At 48.0% G+C, this 19,410-nt stretch overlaps 1 long non-coding RNA gene across 1 annotated transcript; it reads right to left on the reverse strand.

The window, feature by feature from the left end:
- Positions 1–629: 629 nt before the first annotated feature.
- LOC132321771 (uncharacterized) lies at positions 630–17,589 on the reverse strand. The gene is made up of 3 exons (XR_009484889.1): positions 17,488–17,589; positions 16,737–16,851; positions 630–1,191 (listed from the first exon to the last, which is right to left on the reverse strand). It is a non-coding gene; the product is annotated as an uncharacterized LOC132321771 (long non-coding RNA).
- Positions 17,590–19,410: the final 1,821 nt, after the last annotated feature.

Raw genomic sequence — 19,410 nt, forward strand, 5'->3', positions numbered from 1 at the left:
TAAAGGAAATAATCCCTCGATGTGGGATTCCTGAAGCGCTATCTTCTGACAATGGGCCTCATTTCGTTTCAGAGGTGGTCCAGGGAGCGTCAAAATTCCTCCAATTTTAATGGGATTTACATACCCCATGGAGGCCACAGCCTAGTGGGAAAGGAAAGAATAAAATGAACCAGACTCTTAAAAGGCACATCTCAAAATTACGCCGAGAAACTCGACTTCCATGGGTGGATGCTTTACCAATTGCTTTAATGAGGAACAGTAGGGAAAGTGAGATGGTTAAATAAAATACTTCACAGGATGGGGTTCTCCTTAATAGGTTGGTTACAGAGCTTAGTTCAAACTCTGATTGTGTTTCTAATACTGATTGTAGTAGTTTGTATCGTTTTGGGATGTATCGAGAGTATAATCGTTCGGGCTGTAATGTCACGATCCTCACCCCTAATGATAACCACAACTCAGGAAAGAAAAAAGCCCCTTCCTCACAGGATATGCGCAGGAAAAAGAGAGGATCCTGTGACTTCAAGTGAAGACGAGGCACCTAAGAGGCAATGGGAACGAGGGCAACTAAGCTCAACTGTAAAAAGTACTGGTAACTGTTGCTGGGAACGTAGAAATGCTGAACCGTGTGTTTACCGAGGGGTGCTAGCCTTGTGGAGTTACCACCTAGCACCCATCTCTGCGCAAACATGAAATAAACTCGACTCTGTGTGTGTATCGGCCTCTTGCACACCGGGTAAAGAACCCAACTGCTGGGACAACACTGGGAGCCAGCAGCTCCCCCCCACAGGCGAGCATCTCTGCTGCAGGGCCGGTGGCCCCACAGCCACCCCCGGGCCTGAAGCGCTGGGGGCTGCCTAGTCTGAAGAAAATAAAGGGAAAGTCCGGTGAGAGTCTGCACGCGAGGAAGAGGGTGGCAGGAACATGATCTCTGCCTCTCTAGTACCACACACCTCTCTCCAGCTTCCGCCTGACGTTGCTCAGACACGGTCTCTCTCACTTGTTTGGGTTTCTGCCTGTCGCTTGCAATATTTGTCTCTTCTTCTGATTTGCTCTTGAGAAGCGATGGGTTTTCTTGAGAGACATTGTCTTTTTTCCCCTCACGCCCATGAAGCTTTCTCCAAACAGAGATAACATCCAGCCAACACTTTGGCTCCTCGAGGACAAGGCTTTTCATCTCATGCAGCATCTTCCCTGCAAGAAAAAGCAGGTTCAGGTTAAGTAGTTCAGTCTCAGCATTTGATTTCCCTACAGATTGAGAACAGCTGTTAACAGAGACTGTGTTCAGATTTCATCCATGTGTGAATCCAGGAACCACAGCAGCAGCAGCAATCACAGGCACAGCTGAGCTCTCAACACCCACATACCCCACCAGCAGAGCCCCAGGCATTACTCTGATTACAAGGAATACAGGGGCCAATTCACTTCAAAGCCTTGCAGCTGGTCAAGGGGGGGGAAATAAAAAAGGTATTTCTATTTCTCATTTGGAGTCATGGTTAAATTGGACCCTAAAGCTGAAGGCCATTTGCGATCTCCCAAAGAAGAATCCACCAGCACGCAGATATCAATCCATCTCACTTAAAATTCTTATTCCAGCACTGACAGAGAAGGTGACCTGAGTAGCTGAGATTTACAAGAAATCTGTGCACTGAACAGTTAGGTGACACAAGATACACATCTGGATCCACTTCACCTACAAGAAAATGACTCATCCTATAACCCTGCACAGAACGGGTCCAGAACTGGACTTCAGTTTCAGGTGGGCTGTTGTAAAATCACTGCATTTAGTTGTAAGTAGAAATAGAATGTTAGAATATTGGTGTGTCTTGAGACTCGTAACCATAGGAACCTCACCAGGGAGTCACTGCTTTGTATTAAGAAACTAATCACAACGAGATGGAACAATGAAGAATCGAATAGAGAAGTTTCGTTTGAGTCCCGTAACTATGGGGACCTGGTACGCACCCAGTGATGCTGCTTGGAAATCCCTTTACCCTTCCCATCTTGATTGGAATATCAAGAACGCCAATCAATAGATATTAAGAGAAATAACCATTGATTATCTTGGGTATGGATATTGATCGAATTGTATAATCAAGAGACTAATCCACGAAAGTTAAAAAACCGTGCTATATTTTGTGAGAAATAATTTGTGTAATGGTAACTAGGTACACTTTATCTATGATTTGATTATGAACTAATGATTAAACAATGTAGCTTTGTCGATAAGGAGGATATTCCTGTCAAGAGAAGGGTAAGTTGTAGGCCTGGTTAGTAAACCAAGAAATTCTTCTGGAGGTTCCAAGATTAAAGGGGAATGGAATTTTGCAACTAAGCTGAGCATGCGCAAAGATTGGGTTCAACTAGCGGACACAATGAGGGAGTCTATGGATGATCACCAGAGGGCTTTGGGCGACCACCAGTGTACCTGAAGGCACATGCGTTATGGACATTTACATATGTTAATGAGTTCTCAGAAATCGAATGGATGTGCTAATTGTTTCTTGGAAATACAATGAATCAAATATACTTTGATTGTATATAACTTTTGTAGCGGAGTAACTCGGCACGCACACTAAGCGGAGTGATTCCCTGTGCGTCCAGCGCTGCAATAAAGAAGTGCCTGCTTTCTAAACTTCAAATTCAGTCTTAGAAAGTTCTTGGTTTTGCTGACTTAGGGGAAGAGTTTTGGCGACCCAGATGGGACCTTGTGAGTGAGACTGGAAGGGATCGAGTGCCGATCAGACTCCAGCCGGCACCGAGGGATTCTCGGCAAGGACCATCGCTCTTGACCCATACGAGCTCCTCACAACACCCTGGAAAAGGATAAGGCACTTCTTTGGAATTTCTTTGGATAGCCTGCCTGTAAGGCGCAGCGAAAGCTTCGCAGGGTTGGGGCTTTGAGGGTACCCGTTTGCATTGGAAGCCTAGGCATCTGCCCGCAAGTCATAAGCGAAAGCTATTGCTGGGTTGGACATTTGTGTATTTGAGACAACTGGCATTTGCATTTGGTAATTTGGTCTTTGATAATATAATGATATAAGAATAATAAACATAATGGCATTAACAAAATTGTTTAAGAGTAAGAGTGCGGGGAGTTTAGCCATTGATGGGAAGATACCAAAGACGTCACCCTTGGGAGGTTTATTGACACATTGGAATGAGTTGCATGATGATTTGCGTAAAAGTCAAAGGATTGAGTATTGTAATAATTGGTGGCCTTTGTATGTTTTAGAAAATCAAGAGAAATGGCCAACTAATGGGACTTTAAATTATAATACTATTTTGCAATTGATGTTGTCCTGTAGAAGGGAAGGCCAATGGAATGAGGTACCTTATGTGGATTTGTTCTTTTCCTTGAGACAGTGAACTGACTGGCAGGAGGAGTGTAAATTGGTAAGTCGAGGTCATTTAGTGATGGCTTTAACCTCTGAAAACAGGACATCTAAAAGGCGTTGCTGGGCTTGTGTTATTGGAAAGAGATGTATAAATGATAAATAATATTACTACTAATAAAATGATACTTCATAACAAATGCACCTGGTACTAGTCATATTAAAGATCGTGAAGCCCTCCAGCAAGCCCCAGGGTGCTAATTTCCAAAAAAGTACCAGGCTGCAGAGCTCCAAACAAGGCCCAGGATGCCGGACTCCGGAAAATACCAAACACACACTGCAGAACCTCCCCCCAAAAAAACCCAAATGGTGCAGGGACGCCTTCCAAAACACCACCAAACGGTGCAGGACTCCCCCCAAAAAACACCCAACAGTGCAGGACTCCCGCAAAAAACCACCTAACGGTGCAGGACTCCCCCCAAAAAATTAATGGTGAACGGCTCCCAAAAATCCAAATGGTGCTGCACTCCCCCGGAGCAGTGACATGAAGGCCTCAAAAAATCCCGCGTTTTGTAATATTCCAAAACATAGCAAAACCATAAAGGCCTCCAAAACACAAAATGGTGAAGCCCTCCAAACAAGCCCCAGGGTGCAGAGCTCAAAAAAAGTGCCGGGTTGGAGACTCCCAAACACCCCAAATGATGCAGGACTCCCTGAAAAGAACCCCAAATGTTGCAGGAGTCCCTCCCAAAAAATCCAAATGGTGCAAGACTCACCAGAAAAAAAAAAAACCCTAAACGGTTTGCACTCCTCCGGGGCAGCACAGTGAAGCACTCCAAGGATCCCGGGTTTTGTAATATTCCAGAAAATAGCAAAGCCATAAAGGGCTCCAAACAACAGAATGGTGAAGCCCTCCAACAAGCCCCAGGGTGCTGAGTTCCAAGTAAGTACCAGGCTGCAGAGCTTCTAAAAAGCCCCAGGGTGCAGTAGTCCTAAAAAAACCAACAAACACTGCAGAATCTCTCCCAAAAAAAACTCCAAACAGTGCAGTACTCCTTCCAAAACTACACCAAACACTGCATGATTCCCCAAAGAAACACCCAACGGTGCAGGACTCCCCCCTAAAAAAACACCCAAAGGTGCAGGACTCCCCCCCAAAAAATTAGTGGTGAACGGCTCCCAAAAATCCAAATGGTGATGCACTCCCCCAGAGCAGTGGCGTGAAGGCCTCAAAAAAATCCCGTGTTTTGTAATATTCCAAAGAATAGCAAAACCATGAAGGCCTCCAAAACACAAAATGGTGAAGCCCTCCAAACAAGCCCCAGGGTGCAGAGCTCAAAAAAAGTGCCGGGTTGGAGACTCCCAAAAAACCCAAATGATGCAGGACTCCCCAGAAAAACACGCAAATGGTGCAGGAGTCCCCCCCACAAAAAACCCTACATGGTGCAAGACTTACCAGGAAAACAAAAAATAAACGGTTTGCCCTCCTCTGGGGTGGAACAGTGAAGCACTCCAAGAATCCCCCGTTTTGTAATATTCCCAAAAATAGCAAAGCCATAAAGGGCTCCAAAAAAACAAAATGGTGAACCACTGAAAACATGCCTGTCACGTTAAAAGGACTGAGCAATTTGGCAGAAAATAAACCCCCGTGCGTTCCAGCTTGTCCTCAGATATCAGAGGGGCTGGGGGCAGCTAGGCTTAGATTCTGAGTGATACCCATTTCCTGTATTACAAGTCCGGTCGTGTTCTATATAAACATATATATATACACACACACTCATAGATAGATAGATAGATAGATAATCTTAACGATTACGGATGCGCTTGTAACTCCATACACTTTCAGTCTAGCCACGTTGCAGGAACTAGCACGGCCACCCTTAAGGAATTTAACTGCGTTCAGTGAGAACTCTTACGGCTAGGTTAACAAATAGTGTAGTTTATTGAAGTGACAGATACACAAGTTCTTTTGGATTGCCGGTGATAGAACTACTGCCCACAAAGGTGGTACAAATAGTATGAATATGAGTTATACAGCCTGGCTACAAGCACGCTAGATCACAAAACAACTCTATCAATCTCCCGGGGAAACACGTGGGATAGCCAAGTGTTAATATGAGAATTATAGCCGGCTACAAGCGCATTAAATCACAAAACAACTCTACAGAGGTTGCCCAATCTCCTGGGGGGGGACACTTGGTATAGCCAAGTGTCCAAATCTTACTCAAAGGCATCCCTCTGGGGGGGAAGAGAGGTTCAGCCCGTCGACTGATCCCAGATGTTAGAGCAGGTCTGCAATGGTATCTTCCCTAACATCCCTCCTCTCTTAAGCTTTTATACTATTCTTACTTTACAGGTGGAGCTTGAGTGACTCTAGTCATATTTGTCTTTGTTGTAATTGGTGTAAAATTTTCTCGCTTTGCTTTTAAAGGTAGAGACCAAGAAAAATTCAGAGCGCAGGCTCAGTGAGGGGTGGTCGCACCTTGGAGGTGGGTAGCTTTGGGATGGAGGTGTGTTTTTTAGTATTACAATGAGATTATAATGAGTATTTTGTCAAAAGGTGAGAGACTGTCGGCCCATTCCCAGGCACTCCGCTACACACCATTACACGCACTAAATAGGTTATTGTCTCTTTGTACAATAGCATTGTCTTTGACCAGGTACCTATCCTAGTTAGCAGGGGGAGTCTCCATCTCGTTGTTCCATAGCACCTTCCAGTTCCTGTCTTATCACAGAGCCGGGCCGCGCTGTCTCTACTCTGCTCCACCCTCTGTACAGTTTCTCTTAGAGCCAGCACACCAAGCTCCCCTGGCATTGCCAACAGCTAAGGTTGCCTCGGGAACTTCTGCGGGATGGAACTCTTGCATGACCACCACACTCCACCCCAAAAGTTTCTTCAGTGCTGTACCTTTCCTAAAAATGCAAATATAGATTTAATTTCTAAGTCACCTCCAGCAATAATTCCACAATGCCCAAGGGTGAAGAGCTCCGAAAACCCACCAGGGTGGAGTGCTCCCAAAACAATACCAAACACTGCAGGAGTCCCACCAAAAAAAAGATGCAGGAATCCCCCAAAAAGGTAACGGTGACCAGCTCCCAAAACCCAAAATGGTGAGGTACTCCTGCGGGGCAGCAGGCTGAGGCACTCCAGAAATCCCGGCTTTTATAATGTTCCAAAAACCAGCAAAGCCCTAAAGGGCTCCAGAAAACAAAACAGTGAACCCTTCAAACAAGCCCCATGGTGCAGAGTCCCAAAAAAGTACCGGGTTGGAGAGCTTCAAAACAGACCCAGGGTGCAGGACTCCACAAAATACACCAAACAGTTCAGAAACTGCCCCCAAAGGGTGCAGGAGTCCCCCAGAAAAACACCAAACGCTGCAGGACTCCCCCAGAAAGATAAGTGAATGATTCCCAAAAAACACATTGTGAGGCACTCCTGCCGGGTGGCGCGGTGAGGCACTCCAAACATCCCGGGTTTTGTAATATTCCAAAACATAGCAAAACCATAGAAGGCTCCAAAACCCAAAATGGTCAAGTCCTCCAAACAAGCCTCAGGGGGCAGAGCTCCAAAAAGGACCGGCTTGGAGAGCTCCAAAAAAGCCCCAGGTTGCAGGACTCCCAAAAAACCCACCAAACTGTGCAGAATTTCCCCCCAAATAACCTTAAAATGGTACACTACTCCCTCCAAAAGAACACCAAATGCTGCAAGACTCCTCCAGAAAATACTAACTGGGAATGGCTCTGAAAAACCAAATGGTGAGGCACTCCTCCAGGGCAGCGTTGTGAAGGCCTTCAGAAATCTTGGGTTTTGCAATATTCCGAAAAATACCAAAACCGCAAAAGGCCGCCAAAAAACAAAACTGTGAAGCACTCCAAACAAGCCCCAGGGTGCAGAGCCCCCAGACACACAGAGGGTGCAGGACTCCCCAAAAGAATACCAAATGGTGAACAGCTCCCAAAACACCAAATGGGGATGCACTCCTCCGGGGCAGCGCAGGGAGGTGAAGCACTCCAAAAATCCCGGGTTTGGGAAAATTTCAAAAAATAGCAAAACTGTAAAGGGCTCCCCCCCAAAACAAATAAAATGGTGAAGCCCTTGAAAAAAGCCCCAGTGTGCAGGGCTCCCCCCAAAAAAACCCCAAACTGTGAAGGACTCCAAAAAGCCCCAAACTGTGAAGGACGCCCAAAAAACCAAATGGTGATGCAGTCCTCCAGGACGGCGCAGTGAAGCACTCCAAAAAATGCCAGGTCTCGTCCTATTGCATATAATAGCAAAACTGTAAAGGGTTCCCAAAATACAAAATGGTGAAGCCCTCTAAACAAGCCACAGGGTGCAGAGCTCCAAAAAAACACCGGGTTGGACTGCTCCCAAAAAGCCCCAGGGTGGAGAGCTCCAAACACCACTACGAGGGAGGACCCTGAAAAAGCCCGCGATGGAGCACTCTTAAAAAGCACCGGGGTTAAGCGCTCCAAAATATCCAACTGGTGAAGCAAACCAAAAAAGCCCCGCAAAGAGGGCTCCCAAAAAGCCAAACAGTGACAGACTACCAGAAAAAACAAATGGTGAAGCACTCCTCTGGGGTGGCGCGGTGATGCACTCCAGAAATGCCGAGTCCTGTAGCATTCCAGAAAATAGTGAAACCATAAAGGGCTTCCAAAAAACCAAAATGGTGAAGCATTCCAAAAAAGCCCCGGGGTGCAGAGCTCCAAAACACCCAAGTGATGGAGCGCCCCCCAAAAGCCCCATGGTGAAGCGCTCCCAAAAAGCCCCCGACAGAAAGCTCCAAAAAAGCCACACAGTGCAGGACTGCGAGAAAAGTCCCACAGTGCAGTAAAGCACTCCTCCAGAGCCATATGGTGATGTGCTCCTCACACGCTTCAAAACTAGTGTGGGCAATCCTAGATTGGGGGCAATCCTAGAAAACAGCAGTGGAATAGGTATTTTTATTCCCTTTCGGAAATTCCTAGCCAACAACTCTACAATGTTCCTGCCAATCTCCTAAAGACAGTCATTCCTAGCAAGTCCTCTCAAAGTCCTTGAATGCATCCCAATTCTTCGTCTCCTAGGGGTTCCCGGGAAATTCCTCATTTCTCCCTCCTTTTGCTGTGCCAGAGAGCCACGCTACACATTTCCACAACGGAAAGGCTGCCTGCGCAGAGCCAGACTGCACCTGATGGGGACACAAATGCCACACCTCTTCCCAGACCCCTGCTATTTACTGCACAGGGATTAGCCCATTCTGTGGCCAACTGCTCTTCATGCTTCCTAGAGAGCTTTCACCCTTCACAGGTGACACCTCCACAGGGGCACAACCCACTTCTCTGCCTTTGAGGAAACCCGCAACCCACAGGCGGCCCTTTCTCGCTGAGATACAAGGTGGCCCCCAAAACATTCCCCTCAGCCCCTTCAAATGACCACCTGCAGAGCTCCCAGTTCACCTGGGAGACACCTCTCTGCTCCTCTGGTCACTCTCACCTCGCCCTCGCTGTTCACCTGCTACCCAAGCAGCACAAAGTCCACGTCTGTGGCAATGCAGAAGGCTCAGCCGAGCTCCCCAGGCTGAAGCTAGAAGACATGCAGACAGCAGAGCCTCCGCGGATGGACAAAAGGGTTTGGACTATGTCCCTGCTTTCCATCTATAGCTTGACTAGAACTTGACAGTATGTTACCTGCCTACACTCAGAAGAGTCTGGCTGAGGGTTTTGCATCTGTGAACGGGGCATAAACAAGACAGGATGTGTTTTACAGGGAAACAAAAGAGCCTCACCTTGCTTAGCTGAAGCTTGCTTCATTTCGTTTACATTGTCTGTACATTGCATATATTCTACGTACGGAACAAGTCCTGCATTGCCCAAGCGAGGCAACTTCTGCCTGCATGTAAAATACACACAGCTAGGACACCATCTAGGTACCTTCATACGCATAGAATACACACAGAAAACATGCAGCAAGTATAAACAGAATATATACGGAGAGACACAGAGAGATACATCCAAATACATGTCTTTCGTCAACATAGAGAAACACCACCACCCCCCCCCGGTCTATACAGAACATCCACAGACATGATACACTATCTGCAGGAAGAGAAGCCTCAGCTGACCTCATCTCACTGAGGCTTTTTTCCTCTCTCTATTCAGAAGACAGAGTATCTACACATAAAAAAAAGTATACAGACACAGGAAGCACAACCATGTTTTTCTCTCCGTAGATGCACTCTCTGCACAGAACACACACATAGAACGTGCAGAATAGACGTACAGTGTGTCAGCTGCATACGGACTGCACAAAGCAGACAGACAGGTGAGGGGAAGCTACGCTTTATGTCCAGTATGAATGTTGATGTCTTTATGTGGAGTCAATACTGTCTCTACATGGAACACAGCCATTTTCAAGGCCAACGGAGGAAGGGCATTTCTCTCTGTGTGTGGAGCGTATGCTGTCCTGACTTGGAACACATGGATACACATACTTTACGCATACATGGAATATACGCACACAAGGTGATGAGAGGCTTTTCTGTCCGCACAGAGACCATATGGGCTAACTGTAATACACGTACATAGAAAAGCAGTGCCTCACCTACCTCGACATCGAATACCAACCATCTGCGTACACGCAACATACCTGCAACAAGGGGAAGCTTTTCTGTTGCTATACAGACTACATACTGTCTTCCTCACCACTACGCATGGACAGGCAAAGCCAGGCTTGCTTGCTCAGTATGCAGTGTCTATCAGGCTATACTCTGCCTATCAGAAAAGAGACAGGGAGGCTTTTCTCTCCACATACAGACTGCATTTTGTCTGTAGATAGACTGTATGCAGGCAAAGCATGTCTAGTCATAGACTAGATACTGCCAAGGCAGGGCTTTTTGGTCTGCTTATACAGTGTGCGCTGGCTGTATAGAGGACAGAAACCAACAGAAGGGTGAGGTGGGGCAATAGCTTTCTCTCACCAGACAGACTGTAAAAATGGCTGTACGAAGAATACACATGGAGAGCACCGCACTCCACTGCCCTGTCAGGACACAGACCGTATTCCGGTTACGGAGCAGAGACGGGCCAGGTGAGGCAGGGCTTGCCCACCCACCCGCACATGAAATCTGGGGAGGCTGGGGGTGGAGGGGGAGCGTCTCTGTACATCAGGCACGCTCTGCCTACAGAAGCACACAAACAGGGGAGGTGAGGCTTTTCTCTTTGCAGAGCAAACACTTGGTGCACACCGGTAGTAAGTACGGGGCGCTCTGCCTGTATGGGGAATAGAGGCTGTTTATGGAGTAGAGACGTCTCTGTACTTAGAACATGCACTGCTCATCTGCACAACAGACCCAGAGAGGCAGGGGAAGGGGGGGGGCTCCTGCCCCTACACAGGTGATGCCCTCTTTGTAGAGCACAGGCAGAAGGGTGAGGCAAGGCAAGGCTGCAAGGGGGCTGTCAGTCATCAGAGCCCTCCTCCTGCAGCTAGGGAGAGGCATCCTTCTGCCACCCTGACCTGAAGTCTCAAGTGGCTGCAGCTCACTGGGTGCTCAGGGCCATGCTGCTCCAGGGAGGCTGATGAAGCTCATCAGGCCCTCACCCCCACAACATCCAGGGGGAAGAGCCCGTCACCCTGGCAGGGCTGTCCTCAGGAAGGCTCAAGTACGAGCAAACACATCCTGCTGCTTAGCACCATCGGGCTGGTGGCACAGTCAGGACTTTGGCTCCTATGACCACAGGACCCTTCTTTGAGGAGCACAAGGAATAAGGACTGCTGGCCCAGGGACAGGGCTTCCTTGACTGAGCAGGCAAGAGAGTCTCTGCTAGCATATGCTTTGCCCAGCAATACCTCAGCGCAAAAGGCAGAGCTGATAGCCTTGACGAAGGCGTTAGAACTGAGCGAAGGAAAGAGAGTAAATAGTTGGACTGACTCAAAGGATGCTTTTGGTGTAGTACGTGTCCATGGGATATTATGGAAAGAAAGAGGACTATTATCCTCTCAAAGGGGCAAACATCAAATACAAAGAAGAAATACTGGAATTGTTACAAGCAGTCCAGAGACCGATCAAAGTGGCAATCATGCACTGTAAAGCACATCAATCAGGAAATATGAAAGAAGCTATAGGGAACAATTAGCTGATAGAACAGCTAAAGGAATAGCAAAAAGGAATGCCTTACAAATGGCATTAATTCCTACAAAGAACATTACATTACCAAAAGAGAAACCTCAATACTCGGAAGATGAGAAACTAGGGAAGTTATTAGATGCAAAAAGGAATTTAGCAGGATGGTGGGTCACAGTTCAGGGACAGGTAGTAATTCCCCCACTTCCGAAGAGAGGAATATTACAAACAAAACATAAAGAGTGCCATTGGGGTCCAGAAGCATTAGTCACCTTTTTGAAGAGATATGTGGGGTCTGTAAGAATGTTAGAAATGGCTAAAATGATTTCTGCCAAGTGTGAGATTTGTTTGCGAAACGATCTGGTGGTAAAGAGAAGAGTTCCAATGGGAACTATTGAAATCGGGAGTACAACTTGGAGATTATTGGCAAATTGATTTTTCAGAATTACCCAGACAAAAAGGGTATCGATACATTCTGGTGGGGATTCATACTTTTACAGAATGGCCTCAAGCTTTTCCTTGTCAGACCAATCAAGCAAAGAAAATCATTAAATGGTTGTTACAAAAAATAATTCCAAGATTTGGAGCACCTATTGGAATATCTTCTGATAGAGGCCCACATTTTGTTGCGGATGTAGTACAAAATCTTAGCAAAGTTCTGGGAATTACCTGAAATTTACGTACCCTCTGGAGGCCTCAATCAAGTGGAAAAACAAAAAGAATGAATCAGACATTAAAAAGGCAAATTAGCAAAATACATCGGGAGACAAACTGGCTACTACAACTAGGGAACTGGCTAAATTGCAACAGCCTTTGCAATCTTCCCTATTGGCTTTAGAAACTAATCAGTGGCTGTTGTCAAACATATTACCAAAATGGGAAAAGGTGAATGGAGACGACCAGGAAATGATTGTAGATGGACTCGGTGTGGTCCAAGATAACCTATCTTTGGCTCCCAGTTCTATCCAGGCTCAACTGTGGGCGCAATCAGTAGCTGCTTCAATCATAAGAGAGGGTGAAGAAGGCACTCTCCCCACTGAAGTTCGGAAAATAATTTGGGATAGTGCCACTAATTTAGAGAAAAAACTCCAGTCCTGGTGGAATTTGGTAAACTTTACCTACGATCCCGTCACAAGTACAGCCACAACTTTTGTATGAACTATACACAATGCTTCAATATATTCGACTTACCCTGTTATGGCATTAGGATTGAATCACAATGGAACCATACTCTATCCATTTGAGCATCAAGTATGGGCCCAAAAAATAGGGCAGAAATGACAAACTGTAGATTTTGAACAACAAGGGTTGTTGTACGAGAACAACAAGGCTTCATCTGTGAAGGTAATGCAATCAGAGGTCAGGATATCTGTTTAGATACTGAACAAGATGTTTGTCATTTTGAGACTCGTCCTGACGAAAACCCTGAAACAGTGCTTATATGTATATTGGTAAGGGCTGTGTATGTTTGAGAACAGCTTGTGATTTTATATCCGTAGATGATGTAGTTATAGATCCTAGGAATCACTCAGATTTTTGTGTTTGTAATTTCACTGAAATCACAAGAGGTGATTTTTTTTCTTATTTGACTCCAGTCACACCTCACCAGCTCTTGCAATCTAATTATACATTAATTCAGGAACTGCTGCCTACACCCATTAGATTGAATCTCACTTTAGTGAAACAATTGCTACAACACCAGGATTTAATCAAAATTTTGAAAAAGGTCAAGGAAAATGGACAAAGAACTTTAATAACTGTTCATCACAGTGTAGAAGAAATACACCGTGTTTTAGGGAGGGTGGAAAAGGATGCGGAACATAAATGGTGGGACACTCTTTTCGGGTGGTCACCTACTGCTACAGGCATCCTAAATAAGTTATGCCACCCTATTGTTGTTCTCCTGATATTGATAGAAAGTTTAAATTTGATTAATAAATAAAATAATAAAATACAAAGGCATAAGTTAGGATTCTTAAGTTAGAAACAATAACCATAGGAACCTCACCAGGGAGTTGCTATTCTGTTCTAAGGAACTAATAGTAACGAGATGGAACGATGAAGAATCGAATAGAAAAGTCTTCTTTGAGTCCTGTGACAATGTGACCTGATATGCACCAGTGATGCTGCTTGGAAAATTCCTTACCTTTCCCATCTTGATTCAAATATCAAGAATGCCAATCAATAAATATTAATAAAAATAACCATGGATTAATTTAAGTATGGATATTGATAGAATAGTATAATCCAGAGAGCCATTACTAAAAAATTAAATTATATATCCTGTATGAAGGTAACCAGGTATGATTTATCTGTGATTCAATCATAAACTAACTGTTGAACAATGTAGCATTGCGAATAGGTAGAATTTGCCTGTCAAGAGAATGATAAGTTGTAGGCTTGGTCAGTAAACCGGGAATAACTTAAGAAGATTCCAAGAATGGAATTTTGCAACCAAGCTGAGCATGCGCAAAGATGGGGTTCAACTAGAGGACACCATGAGGAAGACTACGGACGACCACCAGAGGACCTTAGACGACCACCTGTGTACCTGAAGGCGCATGCATCAGGAGCATTTACATATACCAATGAGTTCTCGGAAACTGTATGAATATGTTAACTGTTTCTTGGAAATATAATGACTATGTATACTTTGATTGTATACAACTTTTGTAGCAGAGAAACTAAGCATGCACACTAGGTGGAGTGATCCCCTGTGTGTCCAGCGCTGCAATAAGGAAGTGCCTGCTCACCTACATACACTGTGTAGATGAGTTTTTATATTACAGATTTGTAACAGGCTGGCTAACCCAGGGAGGAACTGCAACCACATACACCAGCATAGGCTTCTCAGACTCTGCAGGCAGGGTGCCAGGGGCAGTGAGGTGGTGTCCAGGGGACAGCAGCATGGAGCAACATCATCTCACACCCCGTGTGTGAAAGCAGAATGATGGGGCACCCGTCTCCACCCTCCGCTGGACTCCTTGTCCACAGACATGGAAAAAAACTGATCAAGGATGCAAAGTTCAAGGGCACGCTGGGCTGCAGCCACCATTCGGTTGTAGAATTTAAAAACCAGAGAGAAGCGAGCAAACCAGCAGAATCACAATGCTGGACTTCAGCAGAGCAGACTGCTGCTTCCTGAAGAGCTTCTAGGCAGGAGCCAACAGGAGACTGGCCTGGAGGGCAAAGGGGAGCAGGGCAACGGGTTGAACTTCAAGGACAACAGCCCCCACCTCCCCAGACACCAGAAGAGTCCATTCCAAGACACAGAGTTGGTCACAAGTAGCAGAAGGCCAGCACTGACAGACAGGAAACTCCTGACCCAGCTCAAACACCAAAAAGGAAGAACACCCAAGGCGCAGGCAGAGATGGGATACCCAGGACGAACAGAGAGACACTGTGCAAGCATGCAGGGATGGACTGTGGAAAGCCACAGCTTAGCTGGAGACAAACCAGGAAGAGAGGAAAGACAACAGGAAGGGCTTCTGGAAGCAGAAGGAAGCCTAAGGGAAACACAAGCCACTGCTCAACAGGAAGGCAACTTAACTGGCAAAGGACAGGGGAAAAGCTAGAAAAGATGCTACCCGGGGCAGGGATGTGTGGGCAGGGGGGGTGTGTGGGTGTTTCTGGGTGGGATTCTGACTCAAGACAAGGAAAGGTGCTCACCACGAGGGTGCCCAAGCACTGGAACAAGTTGCCAGAGACGATGCTCAATCTCCCTCCTTGGAGATACCCCAAACAGGACTGCACGCAGCACGGAGCAACATGATCCGACTGGACCTGCTCTGAGCAGGAAATCAGACCACATGGCAGCGGGAGGACCCCCCCGACCTACCCCAGTCTACGAATCCCCAGCCATCTCTCATGTCACTCCAGTATTCCCCAAATTCATCACCAGCAACTGCTCATATTAAGAGCTCTACAAAAGCGTTTGCAGAGCACTATACTTGCTCCTAGAACACCCGGGGACTTGCTGAAGACAGCAACCCTTGCCTTCCATCGCTTCTAGAGAACCAAAGCACAGCAAGCCTAGGGCACACTAAAGCCATTGCAGCCAGGCAACAGAAACGAAGGCAGAGTTTAAAGGCTAGGTCTTCCCATCTGAAGCCATCTGAGGCCACACAGGGGCAAGTAAAACAGTTCTAGAAAGCACAGGGCTGGCAGGCACATGAGAAGACACAGCAGAGTTCCTCCTGGGGAAAGCTGGCCATGTTCAGCTCAAGTTCCTCCCCCCACCTTTCTCTCCCTGGGGAGGAAGAAGAAACCACATTCAGCTAAACTTGCTTTCACCCTGTTGGGGAGGGCACCCAGTAACTCAATGAACTGGTCAGACTCTTGGGCGGTATCTGATACAGAGACATCCCCCTTCGGGCTCAATAGAAAAGTCTTTATAGCTAGATAATAGAAATCTCCATACAGGTATCAGTATTTACAGACTTATAAACTATCAGGACTTTTACAGAAATAGCATCCATAAAAACATCCCCATTTAAATATAACTGCAGGCAGGACTACGCTTCAAGCACAGAGAACCACATAGAGCAAAGGGAAAGCATATTGACCCACGACAGCTATCTCAGGATGGCTCAGGAGCGATATTACTCTGCAAGGGTCCACAACAACTAGAAACCTTGCTACTGGCCTCCCCACAGGGAACAAGTGTTCCTCGCTTGCTCTTCCCAAATGCAAGATGCTACCACAAGTGCCAGCTATGACACCGTCTCTACCAAGCAGAAAGGGGAATCCCTCCACCCTACTAAGTGAATTCCCCTTGGGAAGGCAGAGAGGAAGGAACCAAGGAGATTGCCCTTCAGGAATGCAATAAGCCTTGGACAGAACAGGCTGATCTAAGAACAGAGATGAATTTTTATGAAATACGTCAAGTGGAAGGTGGTTTGGCCTTGGCCTTTTCCCACTTTCTAGCAAGAAGTAATGCATTTCAAAGCAAAGGCTATTCTAGAATAATCTGAGGTGCTGCTGCTAAACGTCCCCATTTCATGTGGCTGGGTGCAAGCGGACCTGTCAGACAGACAGACAGGAGCTGTCAGGTACCGGTACTTGGAGGATACGCATACAGGAAAAGCTAGGAGAAGGCAGAACAGGCTACACGTGGCTTTCAGTCAGGTCAAAGCATCCCGCACCATCACTAAGCACGAGTGGGAACACGAGCTACCGCTACACTAGCTTGTGAAATCTGGACTAGGTGTCAGCTAAACAAGGCATTCCTTTCTACCAGGTTTTGCTTCCATTCAACTTCTCACCTCCAGAATACTCTTTCTTTGCAACTTGTGTTTCTTACCATCAAGCTTCAAAGACATCTAAGAGCGCATCCCTGCCCTGTATCGCAGAGAAGCCGACTTGGTGACCAGTCTGCTCTAGTCTCCTCACCTTAGTTTCAAGCTTGTCAGAAGATCCTGCAAGAGACGAGCAGCATTACTACACTGTGATACAGAAGAACAATAACACAGAGCGACTCACTTCTGGGTTGCCAAACACCAGAACGCAGCAAATTCTGCACTTAGCAGGGAAAACAATGTGCAAGCCAGCGCACTTGAAACTAGACCCTACAAGACTTTCTCAAGCGTGAGGGCAGCGGGGCCTCTCTGAAAGCGAGTCCCCTCCTCCCCCTGTTGTGAGCAGCAGGGATGGAAGGGCAACTGGCACCCACACCACCAGCAAAGACACGCTCATGACACTGCTCTGAAGAGATGACTCCACACCACCTTTTCAGTCAAGCTTCACAAAGCTGGGCACTGCTAGAATTAAGCCTGCTCCGGCAGCTCCTGCTTGGCTTGGCGGTGATGTACATGGCCATGGGTATTTCTCAAGCCAGACCCCTCCTCCCCATGTCCAGCACAGGATGATGGGAGCTCCCTGAGCACAATGCCCTTGGCTGGTTTCTGCCCGCCCCCCCCCAGCCCCCCAGCTGTAGCTCAGGGTAGGGCAGGCAAGCCCTGCCCAGCCCTAACGGCCCCTCGCCTCAGCCCCAGCCCCGGCCAAACCCCACGTGAAGCCAAGCCTGGGGCAAGCCCCAGCCCCGTGCTACAGACCTGCTCCGGCCCCTCCTGCGGAGAGCTCGCTGAGGCACCTCCGCCCTAAAGCAGCCCGGCTCCAGCCAGGCCCTGCGCACAGCCGCCAGGCTGCTCCCCTGCGCCGGGCCGGGCCGGGCCGGGCCCTGCCTCGCTGCTGCAAGGGCAGCTCCTGCCGAGGGCGCTCAGCGACAGCAACACAAGCAGCTGCCCGCAGGAAGGCCCCGGCCTCCACCCTCAGGCGGGGCAGGCAGAGGCTGCACCCCTACTGGCCACCCAGCCTCTCTCTCCTACAGCACAGCGCCACCCCATTGGCCAGCAGCCTCAACACCTCTGGGCGTGGCCAATGGCACCCACCCTGGCCCCCGTTGCTAGGCAACAGGGCCGGCAGCCCCAGCTGGGCCCGGGGCCTCCTGCCAGTCCCTGCCCGGCCTGGCCCTTCGGCAGCCCTGGGCCAGGCCCGGCCAGGCCAGGCCGAGCCACCCAGTGCTGCCCACCCTGACACAGCCCCGACGCGGGGGTAGCCAGAGGGCTCAGGGGGCTCAGGGCCACAGGGAGGGCTGAGGCTGCGCGCAGCTCGGTGCAGGAGTGGCAAGGCCCAGCCGACACTGCCTTTGGTTCCCCCTCAGCTTTCCCCCCCAGAGAGGAGCCTCTTCCCAACAACAAGACGGGCACACAGCCAGTCAAAGCACAGGGCCTGGGCGTTGCAGAGGGCACCACAGCCACAAAGTCCTCCTCGCCGCTGACCGGGGATTTCGCCAAGCCCCGTAACGCTCTTCCACCTCAGTATCAACAACCTGCATCTTGGAACAAAACATCAAGGAATAAACTGGGAATACACTTGGTAAAACTCCGTAGTTGAGTGTGCGGAAAGCTCTTCTTCCCTTCTTGTCCAGACACAGCTTTGGTTCAGCACAGGCAGAATACGTGTCGCGGCATCCACAACGACAGTGTCTCATGGAGGCCTTCTTTAAGAGACATATTACTAACCAGTTACAGTGTGAGAGGAAACACTACATCTCCAGAAGCCATCTGCTCATCTCTAAAACACCCCACGGATATAAATGATGGTCTTTGTCGAGCACTTTGAGGTCCGCCCATTACAAGCCCAACAGCAAAGTTCAGCATTTCACTGTTTCAGCAACTACTCTGAGTCCTTGAGCACTGACACAGGGAAAATACTCCTCGAAATTCCCACTGATGGGTTTGCTTCAGCTTCGTGCATAACGTGCATAATTCAGTTCTTCCAGAAACAGCTCTGGAAAGCTCTCACATTCTGGTATTTCCCCGGTTTTGATCTTTCCCAGTGCAGACGTGCCCTTTGGCAGTGCCGAGCATAGAACAGCCCTGAGGAAAACCCGGGAGCAAACCCCGGCTGTCCGAGGGGTTGCCGCAAAGAGCAGGGCCTTTCCTCAGGGCCCAATTTAACAGGGTGACTTCATGGCAGTTTGTCCAGTAGTTACTCCAGGCACGGGTTGGCAGCGAAGGGTGACCAGAAGGGCTTCTGCCAAACTGGGAAAGCCTGAACAACAAAGTGGAAATCCTGGGTATTCTCTTCTTTTGAGGGCGCAACCATAACTTGGGCTGCATCTTGCTAAAATGGAACCTATTGGACCTGGAAGAGCTGGGTGGGGCTGGTTCAAACTTGCAGCCTCCTGAGAGAGAGAGACGCACGTCTGGCTCCATGGCGGAGGGGTTTAGGGCATCAGCATCGCAGCAGGAAGACACGAACTGCACCACCCGCCTCTCTCCCCTCCTCCTGACTGCTGGAGGTGCCTTATGAAGACAGCAGGGAGGCTGGGCACTCAACTCTGAGCTCATCTGACTTATGACTGACTGTCTCTGACGTCAGGCATTTGTTTCTTGCCTGACTACCACAAAGGGAGAGGGACCCCACTTTGATAACTGGCCCTCACTAAACACAGACGAGAACAGGCACAATAA

Source organism: Gavia stellata, unplaced genomic scaffold (genome assembly GCF_030936135.1).
Source record: "Gavia stellata isolate bGavSte3 unplaced genomic scaffold, bGavSte3.hap2 HAP2_SCAFFOLD_44, whole genome shotgun sequence".
Lineage (NCBI taxonomy): Eukaryota > Metazoa > Chordata > Aves > Gaviiformes > Gaviidae > Gavia > Gavia stellata.